We start from the raw sequence: 18343 nt of genomic DNA on the forward strand, positions 1-18343 counted from the left end.
AACAAGAAAAGAATAGAACCATTTCTCTGAGGAAGTCAGCTGTGTAAATCAGGCAGGGCTAAAAAGAAATAGACTTAACCTTCTGGGGTTGGGGACTGAGGGGTAGATGGATGACTATCTAAGGATTATTATTATTATTATTCCATTACAACTGCTGACCATCTCCTACCAATAGGCAGATAGGCAGAAGAGCCCTGAGAAGGGTGGTGTTCTTTCTCTGACTCTTACCCCACTGCCAATCACCATTCTTATTTTCAGCCCACCATACAAAGCCATTACCTAGGGAACCAACGCCTGTAGAGAGGACACTAGCCATCCCCACCAACTGCCAACTAACTGCCATGCACAGGACAAGTAAGCCAATCTTGCTGAATTAGCAAAGCACTCTGAGAAAAAAACATGGAAGCTCAGGTGCTAGGCAGGTAGTACCCCTACCACTACCTAAAAAGTCATTTCTTCTCAAAGCCTGAACCCACAAGCCCTGGCAATATTGATATTAAATAATGACATCAAAGAAGAGTCACTAAATCTGCTTTGCTGCTGTACCCAAAGGACCTTGGGACTTTTGCATGTGATTTGCAGATGAAATATTCCCAGTGTAGACTTGCTTTCAGAATGTGAGCTCCTAGAAAGCAGATGGTGTCTTACTTTTCAATGTGCATTCCAGCACTTAGCACAGTACCTTGCACATAGTAAGCACTTAATAAATGTTATATTCATTAATTTATTCATTCATAGAGACAAAAAGAGACATTTTCCCCATAAGTATCTTCCCTTCCTGCTGGGTGAAGATTGGAATACTCTAAATTTAGGATAAAGGTGTCATTCTATGAGGGAGTTTTAAAAAGGAACAAACAAAGTGCTTAGTATGTTCCAGACGCTGTGCTAAATTATGACAATACAAAAACAAAAAAAGAAATAGTCCCTGTCCTCAAGGAACTTACATTCTGCCTGGGAAGATGATATGTGCATATATAGATATATGCAAAATAGATACAATGGAAAGCTGGGGTATGTAGTACAAGCATCTGGGGGAGATCATTAAAGATTTCATATTAAAGGTGAAACCTTTCCCCAAGGAAAGGGTTCACAATGACTAAATTTGTACTGAGTTGTCAGGAGCTGATGCTATATTTTTTTTTCTCAAGAGAAGATCTGATGGAAGAAAAGAGAAAGGAAAAAAAATCTGGAAGGTTTTTTTTTTTTCTTTCTTGATATATGTATTTTATACCCTCTACATTACCCACTGTATTTTTCCCCTCTCTTCTTTCCAAAGTGCTATCCAATATAATAAAAACTAAACAAAAGAAGAAAAAAAGTTTAACAAAACTAAAAAAGAAGAAAAATCAGTATTTTATGCAGTGTTACATACTCTGGTTTCCTACCTCTATAAAGAAGCATGGGTAAGGAGAAATATCATCTCATGTCCCTTCTAGGAATCATGCTTTGTCTTTACCCTTTTTTCAGTATTTAGATTCTATTGTATTGATATGGTTTTCTACATTTACTTTGTTACAGGTTGATTTTGTCCCCCTAGTTCTAGTTTGCCTTATTTTGCCTTAGTTTATACAAGTTGAAGTTTTATGGGAGAACCAAAAGGCTTTCTGGAGGGTTGGCATGGAATTGGGGCAGGAGGAAAATGTTAAAAGGAGAGGTAAGAGGCACTATTTATTCGTTTATTCCACAAAAAAATTTATATTAGCTTTTTTAAATGTGGAAGACGCTGGGAGAAGATACAAAATTTAAATGTCACAATCCTGGAAAGTAGATGCTATTAATATACTTATTTTATAATTAAAGAAACTGAAACAAAGAAAGATTAACTGATACTACCAAGATCACATAGTTTATAATTCTGAAGCGGGATTTGAACTCAGGTGTTTCTGAATCCAGGTCCATCTCCATCACTCTATCCATTGTACCATTTAGCACCTTAATTCTTTTATTTTCACCCTGAAGTGTGCTAGTAATAGTTCAAGAACCTTCCCTCTATATGACACACTTTAAAATTTAATCCACATAATTAACATTTTTCTCCATCACTTTTTAAAAGTCTAGACAATAGTGTTTGTTGATTTCTACAATGTAAATGCTCACACTGAACATTTAACAATCAGCTAACCATGTCAGAACTAACTTTAGCATAGCTTTGCCCCAACCCCTTTCTATTCTACACAGTTGATATTCATTTTCAGGAAAACCCATGTTCTACTTCATACTAACATTCAGTAACAAAATATAGGTTAAGACAACTGGTGATAGCTTAGAATACACTGGGGGAGCTTGGTCTTTTAAAACTAAGGTGTTTCCAAGGTCTCAGTTTGTCTGAGGTGATTAAGGTATAGGTAAGAATTGGGGCAAAAATGACTTAGTTTTCTTTCACAAAAAATGAATCTGGGAAGGAAGACCCTCAGAGTTCTGACCAGAACAGAAACAATTGCTATTTATACTTACTCTGAACCATTAAAACCTGAACAGTGAACAAGTGAAGCTTGAGCTGAAACCTGTTATTAACCAATCAGTTAGAACCAGAGTGATTTAGGTTTAAAGGACACACACACACACACACACACACACGGGAAGAGAGAGAGAGAGAGAGAGAGAGAGAGAGAGAGAGAGAGAGAGAGAGAGAAACCTATAGACAGAATTGAAGGCACACAGAGAGATAAAGCTGGAAAGAATACTAATATCTGAGATGATCATCGAATGTATCATTTGAGACAACTGAACTAAGCCTGAAATGAAGATTAAAAATTCTGAGAAGAATAAATGAGGTACATAGGGGATGACTTGACCAAATGCATGGAGGAAGGAGCTGGAAACTGAACTTTAGCACTAGCTAGCCATTCAGAGCAGAGAGTGTGTGAAGGAGAGGGAAATGAAATCAGGCTAAGAGTATTGGTCAGTCAGATTATGACAGGATTCACATGGCAGGATGAGGAATATGTTTCTTATCCTATGGATGATAGGGAACTCTTGAAGAATTTTTAGTGGGGAAGTTACATGGTCAAACCTGAGATATTATTCTTTGTACTATCTTTCTCACTGAATGCAGACTAGAACACAAGTTGTTGTTAGTATCCCAGGACACCAAGACACAGATATTATATATGCTTTGTAAGAAAGAGTGCAGGATATGCCAGAAGGGGATCTTAGTCCCTAAGATGTCCTTCTGAGATGGGGTAGAGAAGCCTGAAATCTTGAAGAAAAAGCCACTAGAGCCTGGTACCCTCCAGCCTGGGTTTCTTAAGTGGCTTATCTGAGATCAGAAAGCCAGAAAACTATAAGTCTTACATATTTTTTATGCCTTTCCATTTATCTGGAAATTGCTGAGTTTCCCAATATCCCATGATGGGTGAGGGAGGGGAAGGGAACAATTAGATTCCATGTAATCCAATTAAATTTTGCCAGTGTTTTTGAGCACCTACTGTGTATTTAGTATGTGACCTAAAACAGCAACTATTCTTAATTATCAATAGGAAAAAGACCCATATGTGCAAAAATGTTTGTAACAGTTCTTTTTTTGTGGTAGCAAAGAATTGAAAAATGAATGGATACCCATCAACTGGGGAATGGCTGAACAAGTTGTACTACATGAAAGTAATGGAGTATTATTCTATAAAAAAAGGATGAACAAGCTGATTATAGAAAGTTTTGGAAAGATTTACATGAACTGATGCTGAGAAAAACAAGCATACCCAGCAATACACTGTACACAATAACAGCAAGAGTATGAGATGATCAACAATGAAAGGCTTGGTTCTTCTCAGTGGTTCAGTGATCAAAAGCAATCTCAATAGACTTTGGACAAAAAATGCTATCTGCATCCAGAAAAAGAACTAAGAAGACTGAATGTAAATCAACACATGCTATATTTACTTCTTTTTTTCTGTTTTTTTTTAATCTCTCTCGTGGATTCTCCCCTTTTCTCTAATTTTTCTCTTCTAACATGAATCATAAAGCAATGTGTATTCAAAATAAATTTACTACAATTTAAAAATTATCAATATGAAAATGCATAATACTTTACTGGAGACTTTGAATGTTGGTAATTTCATCAGTATAGATACTGTGGGCTCAGGCTACTTGGATGCAGATCACAATCCTCCCGGATTTTTATTCAGTATTTTCTTTTTCTTAGTTTTCCATAAATTCTTTACATATGTATGTCTGAACCCAGTATGATGGAGGTGCTCTTCTAGTACTCTTTATATCTAAAGGGCACCAAGACAACATTTAAGCTGTCCATCTTTTGTCTCTATTCAAAACAAATAATATTACAAGAAAAAATATTAAAAGATGGCTGCCAATTCCAATAGATTTGTGATGGAGAGAGCCATCTACATCCAGAAAAAGGACTGTTGGAACTGAATGTGGATCATAACATAATTTTTTTTTCGTCTTTTTTGTTGTTTGCTTGATTTTTGTTTTCATTCTCATTTTTTCCCTTTTTGATCTGATTCTTCTTCTTATGATAAATGATATTATGATAAATGTGAAAATATGTATAGAATATGTATAGAAGAATTGCACATGTTTAACATATATTAGATTGTTGTCTAGGGGAAGGAGTGAGGGAAAGGAAGGAGAAAATTTTAGAACATAGGATTTTGCAAGGATGAAAGTTGAAAACTATACTTGCATATATTTTGAAAATAAAAAAACTATTATTTAAAAAAAAATGAAAGGTGGCTTCATTATGTTCCCTCTTCCTTGCCCCATTCTTATCCCCATCACTTATAAGTCAGTGAATAATATGAAGAAGACAAGACAGAGATCTTTGTCCTCACCATCAAAGATTAGTCCCTTTAGTTCCTTGAAGTTTTTTGTTTGTTTACAGGAGTTTTGCATTAAAATGCAAACACTTTTAGTGGAAGTCAGGGTTTTCCTTCTGTAGGTGTTAGTGGCTAACACCCCTGTGGAAAAAATGACTCATTTTTATTACACTACAACTTGCTTTACTACAACTATAAGGTCTACAAAAACTTCTCACAGTAGTTCTCTAATATAAGTAAGCCAGATATTATTAAACTATTTTACAGGTGAGGAAACTGAGGCATAGACTATTTTTCTAATAGTCACACTGTTGAGGTTCAGAAAGTAGACCCCAAAGTTTGGGGTCAGAGACTGGTGGTGTGAGATGTCTCAAAAGAATTTGCAGGTTTGAACCCATCTCCAATTCGAGGGGCAAAATTTATTGTAATTGTAATGCCAATTGAAGCAGGCTAAATTCTAAAAGCAAAGAACCAAGAGAAAGAAGATAAATCTATAGGACAAAGTTAGAGAAACCAGAGCTTCATGTTACTTATTTGCTAATTTCATGGCTTACAGGGAGGTTTGAGGGATTCACTATTGTCTCAGTAACTTGGTTATCATTGACCAGCAGATTATCTATCTGACAGTCAGCAATGTTTGTAGAACATTAATCCTAAAGCCAGAAAACTTTAGAATAATTGACAGACAGGTTGTTAGAACAATAGCACTCCATGGTCAGGGGATTTTAGGATTACTACTATATTTCCCCTAGAAGCTGTACCCTATCAACACTATAGCCAGGAATCCATCTTGATCTCTTGACTCCAAGTGGAAAGTATCTCTGCTATCCCATATTGCATTCTGAATGCTTGGTGCCTGTGTGATCTTGAGTAATAAATTACATCCCTTTTGGACCTCAGTTTTCTCAGAAATGAGGGGATTATGACTAGATTATCTTTAAAGTCTCTTGCAGCTCTAAATCTATAGCCCCATCATATTATGATGAAGTGGCAACCTTCTAAATGAAAGCTCCTACATAAAACAAAAACAAAACAAAAATTCAGAATTAGAGATCAGGTGATGGAGTTTGCAGCAACTTGTAGAGAAAGGGCTTATAAATGGGTGATGGTGCAGGGTGCCACAAATTTCTCCTGTTTTATAGTTTTATTCACTTTTATTATTTTTTTCTGTCTGGGCCCCATTGCCTTCCCTGCAATCTGTTAGCAGGGATACTGGTTTGACCGTGCAAAGCAGGAAGACAGGGGAGTGTGGAGAAGGGTGAGAAAGATCTGAGCGAGTCAAATACTCGGGCTTCCCTGCCCTCCCTCCACTGGGTCCTTGTACCTCCCCCTTCTTCTTTTCCTACCTCCTTCTTCGTGGCTGTCGACTCACACGTGCGACACAAGCTGTCTCTTTAATTATCACACCGAGAAGGAGCCGCAAACAGGTTTAAGATGTTCACGGTTTGCTGCGTCTGTGTTACATCCTGAGTGCGTGTAAACAACATCTTGTGGTATTGTCTGATAAATTAAACATTTCTCCTTCCCGAGGTTGGAGAGGAACACTGCTTGTCCCCAAAGAGGGACACGGGAAACTCACCATGGAGAATCTTCTTGTTGATTTGTTGGGTTAGAGAAGAGGGGGAGATGCCTTTGAAAGAAATAAGGGGCATAAAGAAAACGCTACTACAGCTTAGGAAGTGCGTAGGTCTATTATTTGGACAAATTGACTGTTAATGTGGAAAGAAGGGTACTTAGAAGGAGCCTCCTCGGGAAAGGGGCGTACAGAAAAGTCATTCCTTCCTACACAATCCAAGGAAGCAGTGAGGGATGATGGGAGTCTGGAAAATTTGAAAACTCTCAGATAATCCTGGCTGAAGCTAGATGAAAAGAACTCTCCAGGCCAAATTCAGGAACAGAAACTCTGGGATTTTCTTCCCTACACAGAATAATAGTACTTTGTAAACTGGAATATCATTCTCTTTATGCCCCTTATTCCTTTCAAAGCACCTCCTCCTCCTAACTTCTCCAATAACTCAACAGGGTAAGTTACTTATTCCCCTCTTTGGGGACAAGCAACCTAGTACAGCCAAATGAATGAATAAATGCTGATCCTTGAGTCAGAGAATTAGTACTGCCACTCTATGTGACTGAGCAAGTTATAAATTCTCTCAGGCTTAGTTTCTTCATCTAACTCTAAAGAGAGTTTTGGACTAAGGTTCTTTTCAGCTCTAAATCTAGGGTCCTAAGGGATCCTATTTGGCAAAGAAAGTTAAGATGATTAAAAAAAAATAAAAATCTAGATAACTGGTAGATTGGGTACTCAGTGCTCAACCAATTGAGAGTTTATTATGGTTTTAATTTATAAGAAAAAAATGATCAGATCAAGCTAATCACCATCTTTCTAGCCTTATTTTATAGGTATGGATTCATAAAGATTTGCATTTTGTACTAAATCTGGAATTTCTCTCTGAGTACATATGCTTGATGTCTTTTTCATAAAAAAAAAAAACGTGCATTCCTTATATTTTAAAAATAAATGTTATTGATATCTTTTGTTTTTACATTTCTTATCTTTCTTACTCTATTAATTCCCTCTTCTCCCCTATAACAATTCATCTCCTAAAGAAGAAAAAACAGTTTAGAAAAGCTAACTAGTATGTTGAACAAGTCAGACATCATGTGCAGATATTCTCTCTGTCTTAAACAAAGGTATCTATTTACTGAGTGAGGTTTAGGCTGCCATGATCCTGTCCTTCTTAATGATCTCTGGAATTGTTGGCTGAAAAGAGGACTCAGATGTCCCTTAAAATCTCTTCGCACAGCAGGTTCATAATGATCTTCCTTCCTGAAGCATTTTTATTCTCCTCAGGTAGAAGTGGTTTATCTTGATTACAAATCTCAAGACACTTTGTTGGGTCACACCTATTCCCTTATTTTTATTTTCTTTATAACTGAGTTGTGTGTTCATGCCTTCTCATAAAAATTTAGAGAAAAATAACTTAAGGGATAGGAAACTAACTCAAATCAGGAAGACTTAGGTTTAACATTTTAATTAATTGGGAAAGGCAATTATTGGTCCCAGGGAAATTTTTAAGCCTAAAAGTTGTAGACAAATAGACTATCTGCACTGTTGGAGGGAGTTTCCACACTAGAAATTACAAACAAGGATGAAATCACAAATCTAGACCAAAAAGAAAAATAGATGTCAAACTCCTGAAGAGCAAGGTCTGTGAAATCCATTTGTGATTCCAGAATCTAAACTAGTTTCTTACATATAGTTAGTAAGTGCTTAAAAAATATATGATGAATTGACTTGCATTTATTTACTTTAAGATAGAGAAGGAATTTTTAAGACTCAAAAAAGTGAGGACCAAGCCCTAACTCTCTCTTAAAGTAATAGCCTGATCTAGAACAACAACTTATTTAATATGGACAATGGTCTCATTACCTATAAAATGAAAGATTTTGGAATAAGTGATCTCTGAGAACCTTCCTGGTTGTGATATTCTAGGGCTCCAATCTATGATTATAAATCTATCCTTTATTTTGAATTTGACAATTTGCCTTTTTTTTCCTTTTGAAGGCAACTGGGGTTAAGTGACTTGACTAAGTAAGCTTGTCTCATAGCTAGTAAGCATCTGAGGCTGGATTTCAACTCAAGTCCTTCTAATTCCAGAGCCATTGCTCTATGTCCATTATGCCACCTACCTATTTCAAATTTTTTTCATTTTTATTGATGTGTTGATTTTAAAACACATTCATTTCTGAATATATTCAGCTATGTCTTGCAACAAAAAAGAAAGAAAAGAAAAAAATTCAAGAAAACTAAAATATACCTTTAGACACAAAATGTAGCATTCTTAGTTCTTCACTTTCTTATCTCATCAGGGATCAAATCATTATAATTTAAATGTTAATTTTTATGTTTTGTTCTTTCTGTTTATGTTCTTGTGGTTATTGTATATGTAGTTTTCCCTATTCTGCTTGTTTTACTCTATATCATTTCATATAAGTATTTACATACTTCTCTGAATTCATGTTTGTTTTTCTTACACAGTGCATTTCAATACAATTATGGAACACAGTTTATTTAGTCATTACCCAGTTGATAAATTTCTTTCTTGTTTCCAATTCTTTGCTGTCACAAAAATGCCACTATCAAAGTTTTGTTGGCTATGGGAACTTTGTTTTTGTCTTTGACCTCCTTGAATGCATAAGCCTACTAGAAAGATCTCTGGATTAAAAGATATTAGCATATTAGTCAATTTTAAAATGTAATTCCAAATTCCAGCATCAATTCACAATTCTACTAGAATTGTGCCAAATAAATTATTTTGTAGGTTAGAAATATTTATTCCAATGAGCTGAATAATGTTCCCCTGACTGTATCCCCATATGTGTACCCCTCAAGTAATTAAATTAATTAATTCTCCTAAAACACAATTTCTGGTGAAATAATGATACAAAGGATATTTAATTCCTGGGGAATAATGTTATGAATGGGAGCTAATAAAAATAGCTGATACTGATGTAAGCACTTAAAAATTTGCAAACCACCTTGCAAACTTGTCTCATTTTAACCTCACTGCAGAAATAAGCACTATATATATTATCATACCTGAGGAAACTGAGTCTAAAAGGAGATGAATCCTGTGGTTGCACAGCTACTAAAAGACAGTTGCCACATCACATTGCTGCTCCTGAGCAACCAAAATTCAGATTGTAAAATTTTAGAATGTGTTCTAAAAATCTGAAAATGTATATTTTTTACAATGCGAATAGATTCTTCCCTCCTCCATATTCTTCCCCACAAAATTTCCCCCAAATCAGATAGGGAGAAAACAATTCTTATCTGATAAATACAGTAAGGGATAAGGGAATAATCCCCAACACATTCATACACATAAGCCCATCCATATCAGCTGCAAAATGTGTAGGGAGAATTTTCCTTTAAAAACAATTAACATGATAAAAAAATTTCTACAATAAACAATCCCTATACATTCTATAAAAGACTATAATTACTGTGCATAATTAGAAGACCAACATTTATTCATTTAACAAACATTTTTAAGTGCCAACTGTGTGCAGTAATTCAATGAGATTTTCATTCATTTATACTTTTGATACAGTTCTGTGCCTGAATAATTTCCCTCCCTTCCTTCGTCTCTCCTTCCCTCCTTCCCTCCTTCCCTCCTTCTTTCCCTCCTTCCTTCCCTCCTTCCCTCCTTCCTTCCCTCCTTCCCTCCTTCCTTCCCTCCTTCCTTCCCTCCTTCCCTCCTTCCTTCCCTCCTTCCCTCCTTCCTTCCCTCCTTCCCTCCTTCCTTCCTTCCCTCCTTCCTTCCTTCCCTCCTTCCCTCCTTCCTTCTTTCCTTCCTTCTTTCCCTCCTTCCCTCCTTCCTTCCTTCCTTCCTTCCTTCCTTCCTTCCTTCCTTCCATCCTCTCTCCCTTATTCCTTCTCTCTCTCTCTCTCTCTCTCTCTCTCTCTCTCTCTCTTTCTCTTCCTTTTGAGGGTACTGTTAAAAACACCTACAAAGGAATGAGATGAAGCTTAACTGATTATGGAAAAATATTCGGGAAAGTATGTCTTATGCTATTCTTGTAGATGAAGTGAAGAGAAGTGAATTAGATAGTAGTATAGTCAGTTGATTTTTTTTTCATTGTAGACTGTCCTTCTGAATTGAGGCCCACATGATGTAGCCCAAACAGCAACAGACTGGGATTCAGAAGACCTGGGTTCCAATCCCAGCTCTACCACTGAATTGCCATGTGAACTTAGGTAAGTCACTAATTCTCTTTGAATCTCAGTCTGCCCATCTGTAAAATGGGGCTACTATTCTCTGTTCTGTCTAAGTCATAGGATTGTTATTTTGAGGTCCAATTGAGGCAGCTAGATATCACAACAGAAAGAGTACTGGAGTCAAGAATCCTTAAGTATCTGAGATCAAATCCAACCTCAGACACTCATTAGCTATGTGGCTCTGGGTAAATCACCTAATCTCTGTCTGTCTCAGTTTCTTCTTCTGTAAAATGGGAATATCTCTTGTTATTATAAGGATAAATTTATACTATTTATAAAGTGTTTTGCAAGCCTTAAAAAGTGCTACATAAATATTAGCAGTTATTAATAGCATCATTAGTTAAATATCTGAAAGGAGCTTTGGAAAGGATAAGTGCTATGCAGGGCAAATAGGGATCATTTGTGCTTGGTAGAGGAGGATTGAGGAAGGGCAGTTAGAGCAATTCAGGTCTTTCAGTGTTCCAGTCCTGAAGCAATAGTCAGCAACCTTTGGTGTCCTTCCTTTCATATCTTCATTATTGTGTGTCCTCTGCCAGACACATCTTTGTTTATATTCCCTGCATATGTTCTTGGGAGTGTTTCTGATGAGTAGAACAGGATTATCAATCAGCTTCTGCTTTATTAAAGTTTATCAAAGAGCACAGACTCCATGCTGTTGACCAAATCTGCTGCCCTGTTATGGTGGATCTGTCCCAAACAAGACATCCATTTCATTGATTTGGAGACTCATAAACTTGCACAGTTGGAAAAACCCTCAGAGGCCCAATGTGGGGTCACGAAAAGAGTGTTGGACTTAAAAGTTAGTGGATCTGGGTTCAAGTCCTAACTTTATCACTTATTATCTGTATGACCTTGAGCAATTGTTTAATCTCTCTGGATCTCAGTTTCCTTATTTGTAAAATGAGGGGACTGGACTAGATGACTTCTTAAATTCACTGTTCTTGACCTACTCCAATCCTTAGCTGAACAGGAATCCCATTCACAATGTCTCTGAAAGGTGATTAGCTAGAACTTCCTTGAAACTTCAAAGGATGAAGAGTCCATTCTTTCTGAAGCAACATCATTCAATTTTTGGACAGAGACTATTCTTACCAAGCTTTTCCTTAAGTTGAGACTATAGCTGCCCATTCTTTGTACCCTTTACTTATTACCTAATTCTATCCCCTGAGTCTAATCTCTCTTCTTACTCATTTCAAATATTTGAAGATAGCTATTTTTCTACCCCATCCCCCTTTAAATCTTCTCTTTTCCAAGCTTAATAAACATCCCTAGTTACTTCATATGGTAAAATGTGTAGTGTTCTCATCATGTGGTTATCCTCCTCTGGATGCAATCCAGCTTGTCAATATTCCTTCTAAAATGAAAACTGAGAACAATATTCCAGATGTGGTCTGACCAGTGCAAAACACAGAGGGACTATAATTCCCCTTGCTTTGGACATTATGTTTCTATTAATGCAGCCTAAGATAGATTTAGCCTTTTTTGGCTCCTACATCACAGTTCTGACTTATATTGAGCTTCCATATAGTTCAGCAAAAAGGCTCACCGAATGATAAACTGGGACCTTAGAGACCCTTCAATCCAGCTTCTTTAGTTTATAGATGGAAAGATTGAGGCCTAGAGAGGTCCAAAGGCTTAGCCAATGTCCTAGACAAAAGAGCAAAAAAAGACTCAAAGTCACATCTTCTTGAAGTTGGAAGACATGGATTCAAATCATGGCTCTGCTACTTATGACCTGTATTTGTTGTTGTTCAATCAGTTCAGTTTTCTCTGACTTCCAGTTGGGTTTTTCTTGTCAACAAGACTAGAATGATTTGCTACTTGCTCCTCCAGCTCATTTTAGAGAGGAAGAAATTGAGGCAAATAGAGTTAAGTGATTTGTTTAGGGTCACGTAATGAGTAAGGGTCTGAGGTAAAATCTGAATTCAGGAAGATGAGTCTTTCCTTACTCCAGACCTAGTACTCTGTGTACTATGGCATCACCTAGCTGCTCTCTTACCCTTTACTCCCTTCAAATACTCTTAAGATCCACAACCCAATGGTTTTTTTTGTTGTTCCTGATATCCAATACTCTATGACCCTGCATTATTCATTTTCATTAGATGTTCTTGATTAGCCCATTAGATGGGCTACATAAACAAAAAAATGAAAGACAGTCCCCATTTTCAAGGAGCTTTGGAGAAAAACAATGCATAATTAGGATTTGAGAGGTAGGGTAGGGAGAGAACAAGCTTGAAAGCTTACCCTGGGACATGGGGGAGAGTTCAGTGTCTCATTTATGCAACGGCTAGAGCATAGATTGCATGATGAAGGAGATGGCAAGGAAGTGGTGTGGAAGCCTGGTTTGAAGCAAAATAAGGAGAAAGCTCACTTAATAAAAGCTGGGATGCCCAGGAGTAAAGTCCAAGCTTATGTTTCATCTCTCTAGCCCTCACTTCTTCATCTATTAATGGAAAGGACTGGAAATAGATGGCTTCTGATAAACCTTACAGCTGCAAATGCTATGACTCTATGACTTCAAATCTAATCATTATACCATACTTGCCTTTGGCATATACCAGATTTACAGCTGGCTTCTTCTTGATGCTACTTCTAATTGTATGTTTAAAAAAAACACAAGTAATAGTCCTTTACATTTATCTTTATTAAATTTTATCTTGTTAGTTTCATACTTCCATTATAATCAGAACTACAACTAGGGTGAGGCAATTGGGACTTTGCATCAGCATGCAGAATTTTTTAAGATACTGAAAGTATTCTTACCTTTATAGCAGCAATTGAATTTAGTATCTAATTAGCAATGCTTAGTTAAAATTGAAAGATCCCAGGCTGCTACTCCTTAGCTCTTTCTCAAGCAGTCCTTGCTCTTCTTGGTATCAATCTCCTGTCCCAATTGAATTCATCTTCAAAAGTTGGCTTGAAAGTGCCTTTCATTTTACTTGTCCCAGGGTATAGTCTGTGGTACTTGATGAAAGCACAAAATTGCTAGTTATAGCTGTGATTCTAGCCTTTTTGGACCCTAATTTTATCATTTATTATATTTTCTAACATTCTTAGGTCCTTAAAGACTTTATTGAGCAAACATTCATGAAGCTCAATAATTCAATTCAATTAGCATTTATTAAGTGGAAGATATTGTACAAAACACACATAAGTATTGTGTAATGTATAATCTAATAGCCACAAAATCCTAGATCTAAGACCTACTTCTGACATATTCTGAATATGTGACCCTGGTCAAGTCAATTAACATCTCAATTCCCCTTGTTGATTTTCTAAGACTATAAGATAAAGAATAGTCACTGATCTAAATTGTTACTGGGAGTTTTCTTATTGAGTATATCTATTGGTATACTGAAGAAATCACAGGTCCAAACAAAAAAAGATTCTGTATAATGCTGGAGACACAATGATGAAAATTCATACAATCCTTTACTTCAAGGAATTTGCAATCGGATACAGAGATCTGACATGTACATAGATAATTATGAAAAAAGACAGAATATGATCAGCACAAAAGAGAAATCCTAACAAAGTAGTAGACAGAATATGAGGAAGGAAACATCGTTTTGAGCTTGGCAAGTAGAAGAAATCAGGATAAGTTCTATGGAAGAAGTTGATACCTGAGTTTAGCCTTGAAGGATATGGAAAGGTCACATTCCAGGAATTAGGAGTAGGAGAGAGAAAGATAATTCCCAGAATATCTAGTCATCTAACTTGACTGGGATGTACTATTTAAGGAGGAATAGTGGGAAATAAGATAAGTTGGAGTCATTGTAGAAAGCCTTAAGTGCCAGGCTAAGTAAATTGTTTGCATTTTACTTTATAGATCATGAGAATCCTTTGAAGATGATGAACAGAAAAAAGATATGGTCATAGCTGTCTTAGGAAGATTGTGTTGGCAGCTTTGTGGATTTATTTGTATATTTTTTGCATTTGTTGTATAGAAGATTTATTGTAGAGGAAAAGCTGGAAGCAAGAGACCAAATAAGGACATTGCAAGAGCAAAGTGTTGACTGTGGAGAGGAGAAGATAGGTTTGAGAAATATTTCAAAAATAAAATTGACAGAACTTGGTGAATGATTGACTGTGAAAGGTGAGGGAGAGCAAAAAATCAAAAAATGACTGAGATTTAAGCCTATATCACTGAATGGGTAGTGATGGCCTAATAGTAAATTTGGAATTTGAAAGGAAAGTTTGGGGAATAAGAAAACTATTTCTGTTTTACATATGTTGTGCTTGCAATGACAATATGACATCCATGTGGAGAGGATCAAGAAACAGCTGGAGGTGAGCAGTTGGAATTCAGGGAAGACCCTGGCATTTACTAGGGCATCATCCACATAAAGGTGATCCATGACGCTATCAGAGTAAATGAGGTTACAAAAGGAAAGAAAAAAGAGAAGGTTAAAGACCGAGTCTTGGGGGACAAGGCATGGGAGGGAAAGGAGCCAGTAAAAGAGAATAAGGAGCACTCGGAGATGTAAGACATCCTAAAGAGTCACAAAAACTAAATGAGTAAGCATTAAAAAAGATGAAAGCCCTTTGCATCTATACAAAGGGATTATGGGTGCAAACCATTGCATATACTATCAGACTTGGATAATGTGTTTGTTGGTAAGTTTTGCAGAAATGTCTTTTAACACATTTTTTTTCTCTTATGCTTTGCTACAAAGGACAACTCTCTGTGTAATGAAGGGGGAGAGATTTGGATTTGGAAAATGAAATGAAGGTTATGTTAAAACAAAAGATAACAATAAAAAACTTTTAAATTGTAAAAAAAAGAGAGATCTAATTCGGCAAAAAGATCAAAGGGGATAAGAAAAAAAGGAATTAATCATTTCTATTGTGATCTTGACCTTGCCTGTTAATATAATACCCGCAATCCCAAGAGGGGAATGCAGTCTCAAATGACTTTTTCTATCTCTATTTTAGACATCATATTCATTCATCCAACAAACATTAGGAAATTATTATGAAGTTAGCACTGTGTGATGCATTGTGGGAGAGCAGAGAAAAGATAGACATGATCTCTGCTTCCAGGGAGTTTAGTCTAGAAGTAGAAGTGACATATGTACACACATAATTACAACAGTATGCTTCATGAAGAGTTCACAAGGTACAAAGTGCCATGAATAAAGTTTGGCAAGAGAGCTCCATCCCTTTCTGCTTGGTTAGGGTGGCACAATTGACAGATGAATAGCAGAATTTTAACTAATTCAGGATAACTGATTATTTGTTCAAGGTGCAGTCCCCTCGGTAAGAGATGGGTAGGGAAAAGTTAGATTGCTCCCTTATTATAGTAATCCTTCATATCTTTTGGAGTTCTTTACTGGGCATGGATTCCCAGTTCAACAATCCACTACCATAACACAGAGATCAGCAGAGTACAATGAAAGGGCTTTGGATTTAAAGTCAGAGGACCTGAGTTCAAATACTGAGTATTCCACTTACCAGCTTAGCAATCTTGTCATGTAACCAAGAAGGAAAGGAAGTAAAAAGGAGGGAAAGGGGAAAGGAGGAAGGAAGGAAGAAAGGGAGAGAAAGAGAGAGGGAAGAAAGAAGGAAGCAAGGAAGGAAGGAAGGAAGGAAGGAAGGAAGGAAGGAAGGAAGGAAGGAAGAAAAAATAGAGGGACAGAGGGATGGAGGGAGGGAGTAAGCATTTGTTCAGTACCTACAATATACCAAGCACTGTGCTAAATTCTTTACAAATATTTCATCCTACAAACAACCCTGGGAGATAGGTGCTATTATGATCTCCATTTCCTGATGAGGAAACTGAAATAGGCAGAGATTAAGTGACTTGTCCAGGATCACACAGCTAATAAATGTCCGAGGCCAGATTTGAACTCAGGCTTTCTAACTTTAGGACCAGGACTCTATCTACTCTATAACCTAGCTATCTTAGCGTCCTCATTAATAAACTGAGGGTGATGAGCTAGATGATGTCCAAAATCCTTTCCAACTCTAAAGCTGTGATGTTATGATCCCTTGAAGTCCTATGAGTCCTAATTGTCATCTCACAGGACAGATTCTCTCTTCTCCCATTTCCACATTGCACTCCGCCTTTTTATACTTGACTAAACCAAGATTCTGGGTCATAATGGCACATGCCAACCTCCCCAGCAGATGGTCCAGATTGGGTACTATCTCAATAAATACTAATGGGAAACAATGAGAGAGAGATTACAGAACTCATTACTAATTTTCTTTGTCTGAAATATAAGGTATGTATTGGAGATGGTATGAGATAAATTGGTATCAGATTGTAAAGGTGAAAGAGTTTGAATTCCCTCTCCTTCCAGGGGGCACTGAGGGACTGAGGAATAGAAAGACTTCTGCATAAAGAACGGATCTGTGAAAGACTAATTGAAAGAGAAAAGAATGAAACTGGAGAGATTAGTCAGAAAGCTACTGCAATACCCTAGGTGAGATATAATGGAATATTATTGTGTAGTAAGAAACTATGATTATAAAGAATTCAAAGGAAAAAAAACATGGGAGAAAAATTTTTATGAACTAATATAAACTAAAATAAACTGAACCAGCAGAACAATGTCCATGAGTATAACAATGTAAATGAAAAACACTAATTTAAAAAAAAAAAGCTGAATTCTCAGTTACTGTAATGATAATCTGGTCCTAGAAAGAAGATAATGAAGCATATTTCTCTACTCATAGCAGAGAGATGAGGGTCTGTTGGGACAGAATGTTATTTATTCTATTAAAAACGGTCACTTTGTCAATTGCTTTTCCTTAACTGGTTTACTTTGTTAAAAGAGAGAGAGGGTCAACTACTTGTTCTGGTGATATTCAGAAATAGGGATTGGAACTGGATCTATAATTTCATTAGTTTAAGGCAGAACTCTGAAAACTCTTGACTTATTATCTTTTTTTGTATGCCTGGAAACTAAGGATTTTTTATATTTTTGAACAAAGTTTCATTGTATTTCAAAAAAATTTTTTAAATATGGATCAGAATTTGGTCCATAGTTGTTAACCCCTAGCATAGGAAACTTCCAGGTGAAAATTTCTCTTTGTCAGTGTAGGCAGACACCTTTAAATCTTTGCCCAGAGAACTGAAAAACTAAGTGCTCTGTCCAAGGTAAAATAAACAGTATTTATCAGGGGTACCGCTTGAACCCAGATCTCTTTGGCTTTGAAACCAACACTCAAGTCATTACAGCTCTTAGAAATAACTGATAGTAAAACTGAAAGAAATCCTCAGAACTTACTCTGAAAATATTTAATTCCATTTCTTAAATAATAGTCTATGGGAGAGGTAGTGAGGACCTCTATTAGAATGATTACAGTTTTGAATGGAAAGGAAGGGACAGCTGTGAGAGACATTGCAGAGAGAGAATGATGGAACTTGAAGACAGATAGGATGTGGAGTATGAAGAATAGAGAGAGGTCAAAGGTGGCTCAGAGGTTTCGAGCTTGAGTAATTGGGAGAATGGCAGTGCCATCAATCTAAAGAGAGGTCACACAGAGAATAGATTTTGGAGGGGAGATGAGTTCAGCTTCAGATCTGAAGAATACCTACAAAGAAACCAGTCCAAGTGCAAATGAATATTGCACAAAATGCCTCTGTGAGTTTTAAGAGGACCTGGAATGAATGAGTTGGGCTTCTGGGAGGGGGCAGGGGGCAGAGGAAGGTTGAGGTTCAGAAAGGCAATTAGGAGAGACTTCCTTGAGAAAGAACATTTTAATCAGGGTTTTGAAGAGGATAAAGTCCAAAGGTTGACAGAGTGGAATGGGGTGGAGTCGAAAGGAAGTATTTGAA

The 18343-nt window shown here is 36.7% G+C and overlaps 1 protein-coding gene across 1 annotated transcript in view; it reads left to right on the forward strand.

Moving 5' to 3' along the window:
- The window catches only part of LRFN2 (leucine rich repeat and fibronectin type III domain containing 2), a 321289-nt gene that overhangs the window by 175823 nt on the left and 127123 nt on the right, over nt 1–18343 (forward strand). The window contains exon 2 of the mRNA XM_031964900.1: nt 10424–10536. The gene's annotated coding sequence lies outside the window, so the exon portion shown is untranslated. The remainder of the gene's footprint in view (nt 1–10423; nt 10537–18343) is intronic.

Source organism: Sarcophilus harrisii, chromosome 4 (genome assembly GCF_902635505.1).
Source record: "Sarcophilus harrisii chromosome 4, mSarHar1.11, whole genome shotgun sequence".
In the NCBI taxonomy this organism is placed as follows: domain Eukaryota; kingdom Metazoa; phylum Chordata; class Mammalia; order Dasyuromorphia; family Dasyuridae; genus Sarcophilus; species Sarcophilus harrisii.